Source organism: Mus caroli, chromosome 12 (assembly GCF_900094665.2).
Source record: "Mus caroli chromosome 12, CAROLI_EIJ_v1.1, whole genome shotgun sequence".
Classification (NCBI taxonomy): Eukaryota; Metazoa; Chordata; class Mammalia; order Rodentia; family Muridae; genus Mus; species Mus caroli.
The window spans coordinates 13,626,102-13,637,319 of record NC_034581.1 but is presented as its reverse complement, the minus strand read 5'-3'; positions in this window follow the sequence as shown (position 1 = coordinate 13,637,319).

Sequence of the window (11,218 nt, the reverse complement as noted above, 5' to 3'; positions counted from 1 at the left end):
ATTCAGATGCAATGAAAAAGCCAAGTATTTGCACAAAAAATTAAATATGGTATTGAAGTCATAGCTGTTCCAGCTTGTAATTACAGGCTATGATAGCATCCGCAATATCCCTCCTGCTAAAGTCTGAGTCACTGCTGCCGCCCTGACCCTGGGGTAGAGCCAGCAGAAGAAGAGGGCAGTGAGGATTTGTGGCTAAAGAGCTTGGCTCATGTCCTGGCCATGTTCATTACCACAGGCCTTGCCAACCAAGGCTTGCAACCTTCTGGTGCCTACTTTCCTCCAGTGCAAGTCTGGCTGGAACATCCTCTCCGTTCCCTCCTCTGCCTCCCCTTCCTCTCTCCACTTCCTTTCCATTTGATGTATGAGAGAGGCATCAAGAGCAACACAGTCAGAGGACCAGTGGAAAGTGTCCTAGTGTCAGAGGACAGTGGGGGACTCTTCTGACCATGGGCTCCATATAACCAAACAGCACATGAAGAATAATGGCTGGTGTCATCGGGAATGTCCTGAAAGGACAAAGACCCATGGCTCCCATGGCCCAGGCCTGTGAGCCTCAGGCCTTTCCCAGCCCTCTGGCCCACTTCCACTTCCAGTTTATTTCTCTTTATCTCTTTTTAAAAAAATCTGTGTGTGCCTATGCACGTGTGCGTGTGCGCATATATATATATTTCATACAAATGTGTGTGTAGTATTTCTCTTTTTTAGTTAACCTTTAAGATCCATCATTATCCATGTGTCTCTAGTCCAGAGCTTTTTTTTTCTGGTATACAAGAACCTTGACAATTCAGTGGGTACCGTCCAGGCTCTGGTCCATGTCTGTTATCTTCCCTTCCTTCCTTCCTTCCTTCCTTCCTTCCTTCCTTCCTTCCTTCCTTCCTTCCTTCCTTCCTTCCTNNNCTCAGAAGTCACAGGGCCTCCTGGACATTGAGTGAAACCTTTGGAATTATAAACCAAAGCAACCTTCCTCCTTATCAGTTTATTATCTCCGTTTGTCATGACGGTGAAACCTGACAACACGACAGTTATCTGCTCCAATACCGTTGTTCTTAGATGACAGTTACAAATACAATTTCAGGGTCTCTAGAACCAAGAGCAACTCTTCTCTCTGAGAGTTAGAAGAGTGCATGGCTGTGAACCATAGGAAAGGAGCCTGGCTCTCTGCAGACCAGCCATCTGGAAGCTGTGCCTTCTAGGTAGTATCTCGGGGCTCCCCACTGGCTCTTGGTTACTTAATAATACAGTGACTATAAGCACAATCCTGGAGTCATGTTGCTTGAGACCAAACTTAGCTCTGTCATTTGTCTGCTAAGACAACCTACTTCCCCATATGCTGGTTGCATTGTATAAAAGAGTTTAAAGAGTCTTGCACATCTTTGGTGCAAATACCAAGAATTTTCTTCCTCTTCCTCTTCCTCTTCCTTTTCCTCTTCCTCTTCCTCTTCCTCTTCCTCTTCCTCTTCCTCTTCCTCTTCCTCTTCCTCTTCTTCTTCTTCTTCTTCTTCTTTCCTTCCTTCCTTCCTTCCTTCCTTCCTTCCTTCCTTCCTTCCTCCCTCCCTCCCTCCCTCCCTCCCTTCCTTCCTTTGTTTCATACCTTCCTTTAAAATATTTATTTTTATTTATGTGTATGTGTTTGTCTAAATATGCTCTCTCTCTGTCTCTGTCTCTCTCCCTCTCCCCCTCTGTCTCTCTCTGTCTCTCTCTGTCTCTCTCTGTGTGTGTGTGTGTGTGTGTGTATGTGCTCTCGCGCATATAGAAGTTTGAAGTATATTCTGGAAATCAAGCTCTTGTCCCCTGGAAGAGCAGTAAATGCTCTAACCATCAAGCCATATTTACAAACCCACCTTTTGTTTAAGACGAGATCTCACTTTATAGCCTACATAATGGGCCTGGTGCTCATTATGTAGCCCAGGCTGTCTTCCAACTTGTGACATCTTTCTGTCTTAGTCCCTCAAGTGCTGGCATCTATTTTGTAGTAGGATTAACAAAATGATGTGTGCTGCTATTGTTCACTTGATTATAAAGTGGATCGATTAAGATCAGCAAAGCCTGTGTGTTAAAACCTTGAGATGCCCTTTCTTACCTAGCTGATCCCATAATATAGAATATAGAATACTCTTTTAAAATAGAAGCAGAGATATTTCTAATATAGGAATTACTGCAGTGGAGGTAGATCAGTGTGAGACAGGACTATGGAAAAGCTCAGCTTCTGCCACTGTCCCTAAGAAGAGAATTTGGGGCCCCACTCAGCAGGAAGGACCTGCTTGACTGTGACCAAGTTTTTACAAGGGAAACGTTTATGTGGTTCTAGTTAAAAGGAAGTGGGCAGAGAAGCTGAGAACTTCATGTCCAGAAGGCCTTGTCTGAGGGACAGCACTCTGGCCAAGATGTCTCAGGCAGCATGTAGCATTGGGCTGGGTAATAGCTCCCCAGAACTACCTCTTCTCCATCCTAGACTCTGAGCTCTCTCAGCCAGCTCCCTTAGCTCCCTCATATCCTGTCTGAAGAGTGCTCCTTGTAGGACAAAAGAGGCTTTCTTTATAATATCAGGATGCAGGCTCCTAAGTGGGCACGTGCAAGAAGACTCACTGGAGACAAAGAATAGAACTGCCATTTGTGCCCGAGTCTGTCTGTTGTTGATCGCCCCCATTTTTCTTTGGGACAGGGCCTTCCACAAGCTGATCTGAAACTCAAAAGCTTTGTCTTAGCCTTAGTGCACGGGCACATGAGTGTGCATTTGTATAGAGCGAGAAGAGAAGGAGAAATCTTAGTTTTAACTATCATTCCTTTAGAGAAATCTATTTTCCTGTTTTGGTGGGAATAGTGTATAATCTCCCATTAGCCTTTACAACAGACCCATGAGACAGACAGACATTGCCAGGTGTGTAGCCATACCTGCTATGTATACCTATTAATATCATTTCCATCTACTCAATGCAAATGGAGGTTCAATCACTTGAATTTGGAAGGCCACATTGCCATTAGGGGTCCTTGGTCCACCTCATGTAACTGTTCCTACTTGATCTATTGCTGTGGTTCTCAACCTGTGGGTTTTGGCATTTTGGGGATTGCATCTCAGATATCCTGCATATCAGATATTTATACTACAATCCATAACTATCAAAGTTACACTTATGAGGTAACAGTGAAATAATTTTATGGTTGGGGTTCCCACAACATGAAGAGCTGTATTAAAGGCCCGCAGCATTAGGGAGCACTAGAGCCACTGCTCTATCAGCTAGCCCTTATTTCTGCATATGGTATTTGCATCATTATATCAGGGCCATCCCAAGGAGGGAAGCAGAAAGCAGCCTCCCTGGGAGGCTGTCTTGGACTTTCTCACGGTGACTGTAGGATTGAGGAACTATGTTCTTCTAGAGCCCATCTGGACCCTTTGGCCAGGAGCAGGCTAGCCAGGCTAATGCCCTGCTGGGAGACACTTTTGCTCATATATGAATCACCAGACAGCCCACTTTGTGAAGAGACAAGGATAGAATACAGAAGGCTGGTGTACCATGCTTCCATCTTACCCATGGTTGCCAAGGCAACCAGAGCCTACTGTTTCTTAGTAACCACGCCTCCCAAAATAGCCTCCATTGGTGCCAGCCAGGGATCTGTATCCACAACACAATCATTTTTACATGTTTTGAGGAGAGAAGGGCAAAGGGCCCCTTTATATCGCTTAAGGTTATACAATATGGATGCTGCCCTTCCTCATCTGAGTTTGAGCAGGTGAAGGATTACAGCCTCCACCCCAGGAGACCAGCATAAGCTCAGGGAGAGAGAAAGGACTTGCTCAGGTGATTGGCAGGTCTCAGAAGTGAAATGGCAGCAGCAGCTACAACCACCACCACCACCACCACCACAGCAACAACAACAACAAACTCAAAACACCAGACCCTCTGAGATCACTGGCCAGAATGCTGCCTTCTCCCAGCTCTGTCTGTCTTTTTAGTCACAGGTGGAGGAAGTGCTGAATCTAGTCAACCCTGTGGCTAGGGTGGGCTATATTGAAGTCTGGCTTGTCGGTACCATCCCAACCTTCAGACTCTTCTTGTCAGTGGGTACCATCTCCATCTTCTAGACTCGAAAGCTGAAGGTTTACAGATGTAGAGGGGTGGATGACTTTTAGGACCTTCCCTAGCCCAGGGGTGAAGACGGACTTGTTATAATGATAAATCCTCCCCTCTGGCTAGTACACAGGTGACTGGCCCCAGCCAAAGGAGGTGGGAGCTGATCTTTGAGGACCTGGCATTTCTCTGTAAAAAGGCATCACCAAGAGCAACTTCCTACCCTGGCAAGGATTCCTTTTGTGAGTGATGTCACCTATGTGATGGTCACGAGGAGGAGCACTGCTGGTCGTGCTAAATGAAGGTGGAGATGGCTTTGAAGTCAGGTTTCCTTCCTCTAACCGTATTGTTGGGTCCCTGCTGTTGCACTTGTGGCCTCCTGCAATGCACCAGAGTTCTATCCAGTGTGTCCTTCACTTTGCCTTGGGCCACAAGCCTGTTGGTGCTGGCTGTATGTTCCTCACACTCTTCCCCTAGTCTAGGGGGCATGGAAAGGTCACTGAGAGTCAGGCTGGTTCTCCAAATGCTTAGCAGTGGGAGGCCTCTGGACCCCATCGCAAGGGACTCAATGTTTGTTGGGAAGTTCCCAGTATTCCGCTTTGCAGAAGTATGACAGCATCCTTCATATCACATCTTCAGGGCTGGGCTTGCATTGGGAGTTCTTCCATATGAAACCCCTTTGCAATGTGGAAATAATTCCAGCAGTGGTATGGAAGGATGTATGAAGGGAGTTCTTGCTTCATACAGGAGTCTTGCTTCTTTTACACTGACATCTACAAGTGTGTTTGTTAAGCTTTGGGATCAAAGGCCAGGTAAGTAGCTGTGATGTGGCTGCTAGCTCTCTGCACCCTGAGCCCAACAGCGTGGTACATACCACAGAGGGACCCTCAGTGACAGAAAAACACATCAGGGGGATCTGGAACTGTGATGTAGGGGAAGGGATGGCCATCGATCAGGAGCAAGTGCTGATGGATGCTCTGAGACTGGAGGAGGCAGGAGGTAGGTGTGTAGAAGCATCACCGAGTGATACCAAGAGGCATCTGAGTGAGTCTGGACCCTAAGTGCCTGGCCATTAGGGGAGAAGTTAGACTCACGTTTGGCTTGGAGTGATGAAGAAGATGCTGAGTTCAGGTGGAATGGTGGGATGTCAGGAGCTCTGAGGAAGTAAGTGGTTTGAGGGAGTTTGCAGGGTCTGTGGCGTGCTGGTGCTGTGTGGGGGTGGTACATCCCTGTAATCCCAACACTTGGGAAATAGAGGCAGGAGGATCAGTAGGTCAAGGGCAGCATTGGTTACATAGCAAGTTTGAGACCAACCTAGGCTATAAGAGAACTTGTCTTCAAACCAAACAAAACTCAGCCCAGCCCAGAGAGCAGGAATTAAGGTGTGACCAGCTCCCATCCATCAGAAGACCAGCCAAGGGCTAGAAATAAGGTTTTCTCCACTAGCTTTTTTTCTCCCTGCTCCCCAAATGGCTCTGGGGGATGCCCAGCTTCTTCCTTACAGTACCCTCCCTTCCCCCCAGCCCCTCTGCAGCTCATTTCTGTGAGGAAGCAAGACCTGGTTTAGGGGGAACAGGGAAGTGTCCTGGGTCAAAACCTCAACTTATTCTTAGAATAATAATAATCCCACTGCCAAGTTCATAAATGTTTGAAATTCACAAATGCACGTGTCTGCAGTTGCTTGTTTTTCTAGCTGTTTTTAAATTTCTTTGCCTGATTCCCAAGCACACATCAGAGTTAATGAAGCAATTCTATTATTAAACCACTTAGAAATTTAGAAGACAATGTACTGGGGTTTGAATGGGATAATTAGATATTGGGGAAGAAACATTTGTAAGTGGGTCCCATGTAAACCTCGGTGCTATCCCTCACACCATGTTCCTCTAAACGCCAGACTCCTCAGGTCTCATGAAAAGGCTGTTTGTGCATTTTGGGGAGCAGCAAGAGTGTTTCTGCTTCTATCATACAGCCTTCAGAAACACCCCAGAATGCAGCTCTGCAACTCGATGGCTGCGTTCATGTTTATGTAGAAGGTTAAAAACAGTTTTTGATTTGGAGAAGTGGATAATGCTGCCATAGGGCTGGCACCTGACAAGGGGCTGGGACACCACTCTGTCCTCTGCTGAGAAGCATAGGATACGTTATCGCTATGCTGAGAGAGAAGCAGAGGCTTTCCGTTATGTTGAGGACACAGCAAGGACAGGATGGAGACTCACTGGGTAGCGTCTGGAGAGACCCCCCGCAGGGTCTTGTTCCATGACTCTGTGCACAGATTTCCTGCTGGTCAGCAGGCACAGAGTGATCTTGCCCTTGGCAGTGGCCCATGTTTGAGTGGCTCAGCAGATTTCAGGGCTCATCACAGGCATTTGCCAGTTTCACATGGCCTGCGGTGACAGGTGCAAATAGTTTCCTTCAAAGGACACAAATTGCTCACAGTTCCGGGGTGAATGTGAGAGGATTCTAGATCCAAATTTGCCCAGATGATGTGCCAGGCTGGACATATGTATCCATGGACAGATGAAGTCTCTGCCAGGAAACTCAGGAGCCATTTGGAAAGAATCAGGAAGATGACAATTCAGGCCTTTGCTGGGTAACTTACTAGCTATGTGACCTTGGACAAGTTCCTTGATATCTGGGCGACATACTGTCCCCATTAGCTAGCTTTTACTTTCCGTGACCGAGACGCCTGACAAACAGCTAAGAGAAGTATTACTTTGCTTATTTTGCTCAGAGAGTTCAGGCAATCATGGCAGGGATAGCATGGTGGAGCAAGGTGGTTCTCATCAGTTCAGGGTGGAGAGGATGCAGAGTATGGATGGCCAGCCCTTGGGGTGGTGTATCCTACACTCAACGTAAGTATTTCTCACTCAGCTGATTTTTGTCTAGAAACAGAAACACCCAGAAGTGCACCTCACCAATCTCCTGGGTGACTCTAAATCCAGCCAAGTGGACAATGAAGATTCACTATTATGGCCCCCTTCTGCACAGCAGAGCTGGGTACCATATGTCCTAGCTTTTTTTCCCCTGTGATGTGATAGGATGCAGACAGAAGCATCAAGGGAGAAAAGGTTTCTGTCAGCTCACAGTTCCCAGTTACAATCTACCCTACCAAGGAGGCCACAGTGGTGGGAACTTGAGGGAGCAGGCAACACCAAACCCATTGTCAGAATCAGGGGACAACAATGGATGCAGTTAGTGCTTTTCTGTTTATCCACAGCCCAGGTCCTATCCATAATTAAGGTGAGCATGTTCCCACATCAATCAAAGTGGTCAAGACAACCCTCTCAGGCCTGCCTGTGACCCGGTCTGCCAAGTGATTCTCGGTTCTGTGAGGCTGACAGTGAACACTGACTACCACACTGCCCCACCTTCTCAAGCGTGAGTTGAGGCAACCACATGCCAAGGATTGCAGAAGCCCTTTGAACATGATGAAGCATGCTGCACACACTCTGGGTACTCCTCATGTGCTCTGAGGTTGTTAGGATGAGAATGTTGGGGAGCTCTGCGTTCAGTCCACATATGTGGTGACAGAGTGGTTCCCTGCACCCCTGTCTTTCTGGCAGCTGTGCCTTCCTTCCCACTCTCAGGTTCCCATTCCCAGGTTCTGCCTAGATAGTTAGCACAGCTTAATGGAATTGCCATAAAGTGTGAGTCTTCCAGAGACTTTGGCCAACTCGTCTTTGAGACTTAGCAGTAGCCCCGTGCGTGTCTATCGGTCCACTGTCAATGATTGCAAGAAGAGTAGAATTGATCGATGGCCACCAGGAGCCTCCCTGTGAATAGGGAAAAGCAATTTTTTTCCCCTTCTTTCCCCCCTTTTATTTCCCTCTTCTTGCTCCCTCTCTCTCACTTTTCCCCTTATTTTTGGATTATTACTGTTTCTGGCTGTTGTTCAAATAGCTCTAATTACTTAGTTGTCATTTTGCCGATAATTGTTTGCCCATAAATGGATTCATTTATTTAACATAATTTACTCAAATGTACATGTTTACACTGTGCAATTGTACTGCTTACTGTTGGGCTGATATGGAAACTGGAGGCAGGGGTGGATGGAGATCAAAGACAGATGATGAACAGCAAGTCAGGTGACCCCGGGGCCCAGCTTCCTGACTGTGAAAAAGGGGAAGATGAGCCTCCCTCCTCCGACTCAGTGTGATGGTATAGACCACAGTCATTCTACACTACCTGGGAAGATGTGAGGGAATTCTTTACAGAGTGGGTGTATCCAGAGAAGACACGAAAGTAGCCTCTGGGGGACAGGGCTGAAGGGGGCCTAGGCATTGGTAAAGGCAGAGTCATCAGACTGGAAGAATGGCTTTAAGGGTTTCTCACAGCTCCTGGGAGCACTAGTGCCTTGTTAATTCTTTATGAGGCAGTTAAACCAATGGCCCCAGGTCCCAGTTCTTTGTAAACTCTATGATGTCCTTGGGAGACATTAAGGCTTCTTTTTCTCTCTCTTTCTAAAAGACTGAGGAGTAGGGAGGGGGTTTCCATCTGGGTAGAGAGCTTGTTCACGCAACACCGAACTATTTGGTTTTTGGAATGTTTTTTGTGCCTAGGCTGTCATAATAATATGAGAGGTTTACATGCTAGTTGGAAGTTTGAGACCAGGGTACTAATGTGTCTGGATTCTGATGAAGACTCCTTCTGGATCCCAGATGCCACCTTCTTAATGTGTGTTCACACTATGGACAGAGAGAATACAGTGTGTGTGTGTGCGTGTGCGTGTGCGTGTGCGTGTGTGTGTGTGAGCACAATGTGAGAAACGGTATTAAAGTGTCACAGCATTAGGAAGATTGAGAGCCACTGCTCTAGATTTACTGGCTAGCGAGCCATGGGGATCCTCTTGTTTCTGCTGCTCCAGTGCTGGGATTACAGGTTCAATCTGAAGGTAGAAGATACTTCAGCTTCATAATAAGGATTTGGGTACGCTATCCCTCCCAGAGCAGATATAGTGTCAGGACTGCAAAGGTGGATGGAGCTGGAGTCTAGGATTCGAGTGCTTCGAAAACTGTGTTCAAAGCCTTCCCTGCTGCCTATAGTTGGGATGCTTGGAACAACATGTTTATTTTTCTGATCCTAAGAGGAGACTCACCATCTTAAGAGTATTAGAATTAACAGGAGCTGACATTACACCTATTCACCTACAGGGGGCAGCACTGCCCCCACCCCCTTTGCTGCTGAACAGCTTTCTGTTAGTCCTGGACAGGCTCAAAGTGGCAGTCTCAGGTTCCACATTTGCTCCTCCGTGTTGGGACTCAGTGTTTATGAGGCCATAGCGTAATGGTCTCTGTCTCTAGTGGGTGTCCCTAGCTCTAAAGCTCATTAAGATGACAAAGAAACACCATGTGGAAATACTGGTCCTTCTGGGGCATACTACTCAGTCCAGGTTCTTGTACTATGTCCACAGCTACAGGGAAGGAAGCAGGCTTGGGAAGATGTGGGTCAGCAAAGATTCACCGAACCCTGCCGTGTGCCAGGCATTGGGAATACAGCAGAGGATTCGACAGGGATAGTGTCTACTCTAACAAAAAGGTTTTATTCTATGTGTGTGACTATTTGCATATATGAATGTGTACCATGTGCATGCATGGTGGCTGTGGAGGGCAGAATTGGGCACTAGACTACCTGGGACTGGAATTATAGATGGTTGTGAGCTGCCATGTGGGTGCTGGGAACTGAACAATACTTGTTCTTAACCCCTAAGTATCTCTCTCTGGTCCCACAGTCCCTATTTATTTTTAAAAGGGACTTTGAATTAGGGAAGAAAGGACATGTTAGTAGATAATTATGAAGGGTAATTTTGAATTCAAAATAGAATAATTTTGAGTAATTAGGAAGAAAAAGATAAAAAAGAGGATTTTAAAATAAGACAAAGGCTTTATGAGGGCTCGGAAATTATTACATGTGGCGGAGCTTGAGCCATGCTGTGTTCACCAGAAAAAGGGAGTGTTTCCCAGAGCCACACTGTGTTTACCAGAAAAAGGAGTGTTTCCCAGACTCTCAGACCAGGGGCAGATTACTTCCCAGGTTCTCTATCTTGCTCTTGATCTAGGAAAAGCCAAAAGTTCTGGGTGTTCTGTCTTTGGCTCCCTCTAAGCCAGCCTTGGAAGCTGTGGTCTTGGATGGACCTAGTCAAGTGCCTGTCTCTGGGTTTTGGGGACGCTGTGTGCTTGAGGTCCCTGAAGTAGTCAGCTGTGCCCAGCATCCTACTTGGGCTTTTATGTGTGATTTCATTTTGTTCATATCCAAAAACCTGGGAAGGAGCCTTGATCACCATCTGTAAGAAGGGGATATGCTCAGCCACACAAACTGACAGGTACCTGGGGGCTCCAGGGTCTCACTTGTTCCCCAGAGACCCTGGCCTCTGGTCCTGTGGGAATGAGGGCGGGGGCTTTCCCCAGGACACTGGGCTCACATCTGCCTAGGACCCCTGCAGATTTTGCTGTTGCACTGAAGTATACATCACTGGGCTCTGCTGGCGCCTGCCAGTCCATCCCTCTGGGAGGGGTGCCCCAGATTGGATGTGCAGGAATTCTTGCCTAAGTCCCTGGCATCTCATCAAATGCCAGCTCAACTTCTAGCTATGCATCTCTGAGAGCATCTCCTGTTTTGGTGTCCTCGAGGCAGCCTGTTCAGGTCTCCATGAGTCACAGAGCCACTTCCTAAGCCTCGGCCCAGAGCACAGCATTCCATTTGTAACAAACATGCTCACAGGAACCAAGGAGCCTCCTTTGTTGATACATCTGGCATTGTGGCTGAAGGTGCTTTGCACTGAGGGGATGGGAAAGTCATCTGGTCCCAGCTTTGCTGGGAACTTACTAGGTGGCACAGGCAAATGACTAGCCCTCTTGACACTGTTAAAAGTTTGACAGTCTATGACATGCACCTGTATTCACACACAAGTGTGCATATGAGGGAGACAGAGGGAAGAGAGAGGCAGAGAGAGGAGAGAGGCAGAGAGAGAGAGAGAGAGACAGAGACGGGGGGTGGGGAGAGCACTCACAAACATACCCACCAGTCATGTGACATATATTACAGTTACTGCACAGTCAGAAACACGGCTGTGTCTTATCGAGTATTGTGAACATGTTATTGAATACACTGTGGGCTTCTAGAAGATGAAGCACCATAGGTCTGCTTACACCAGC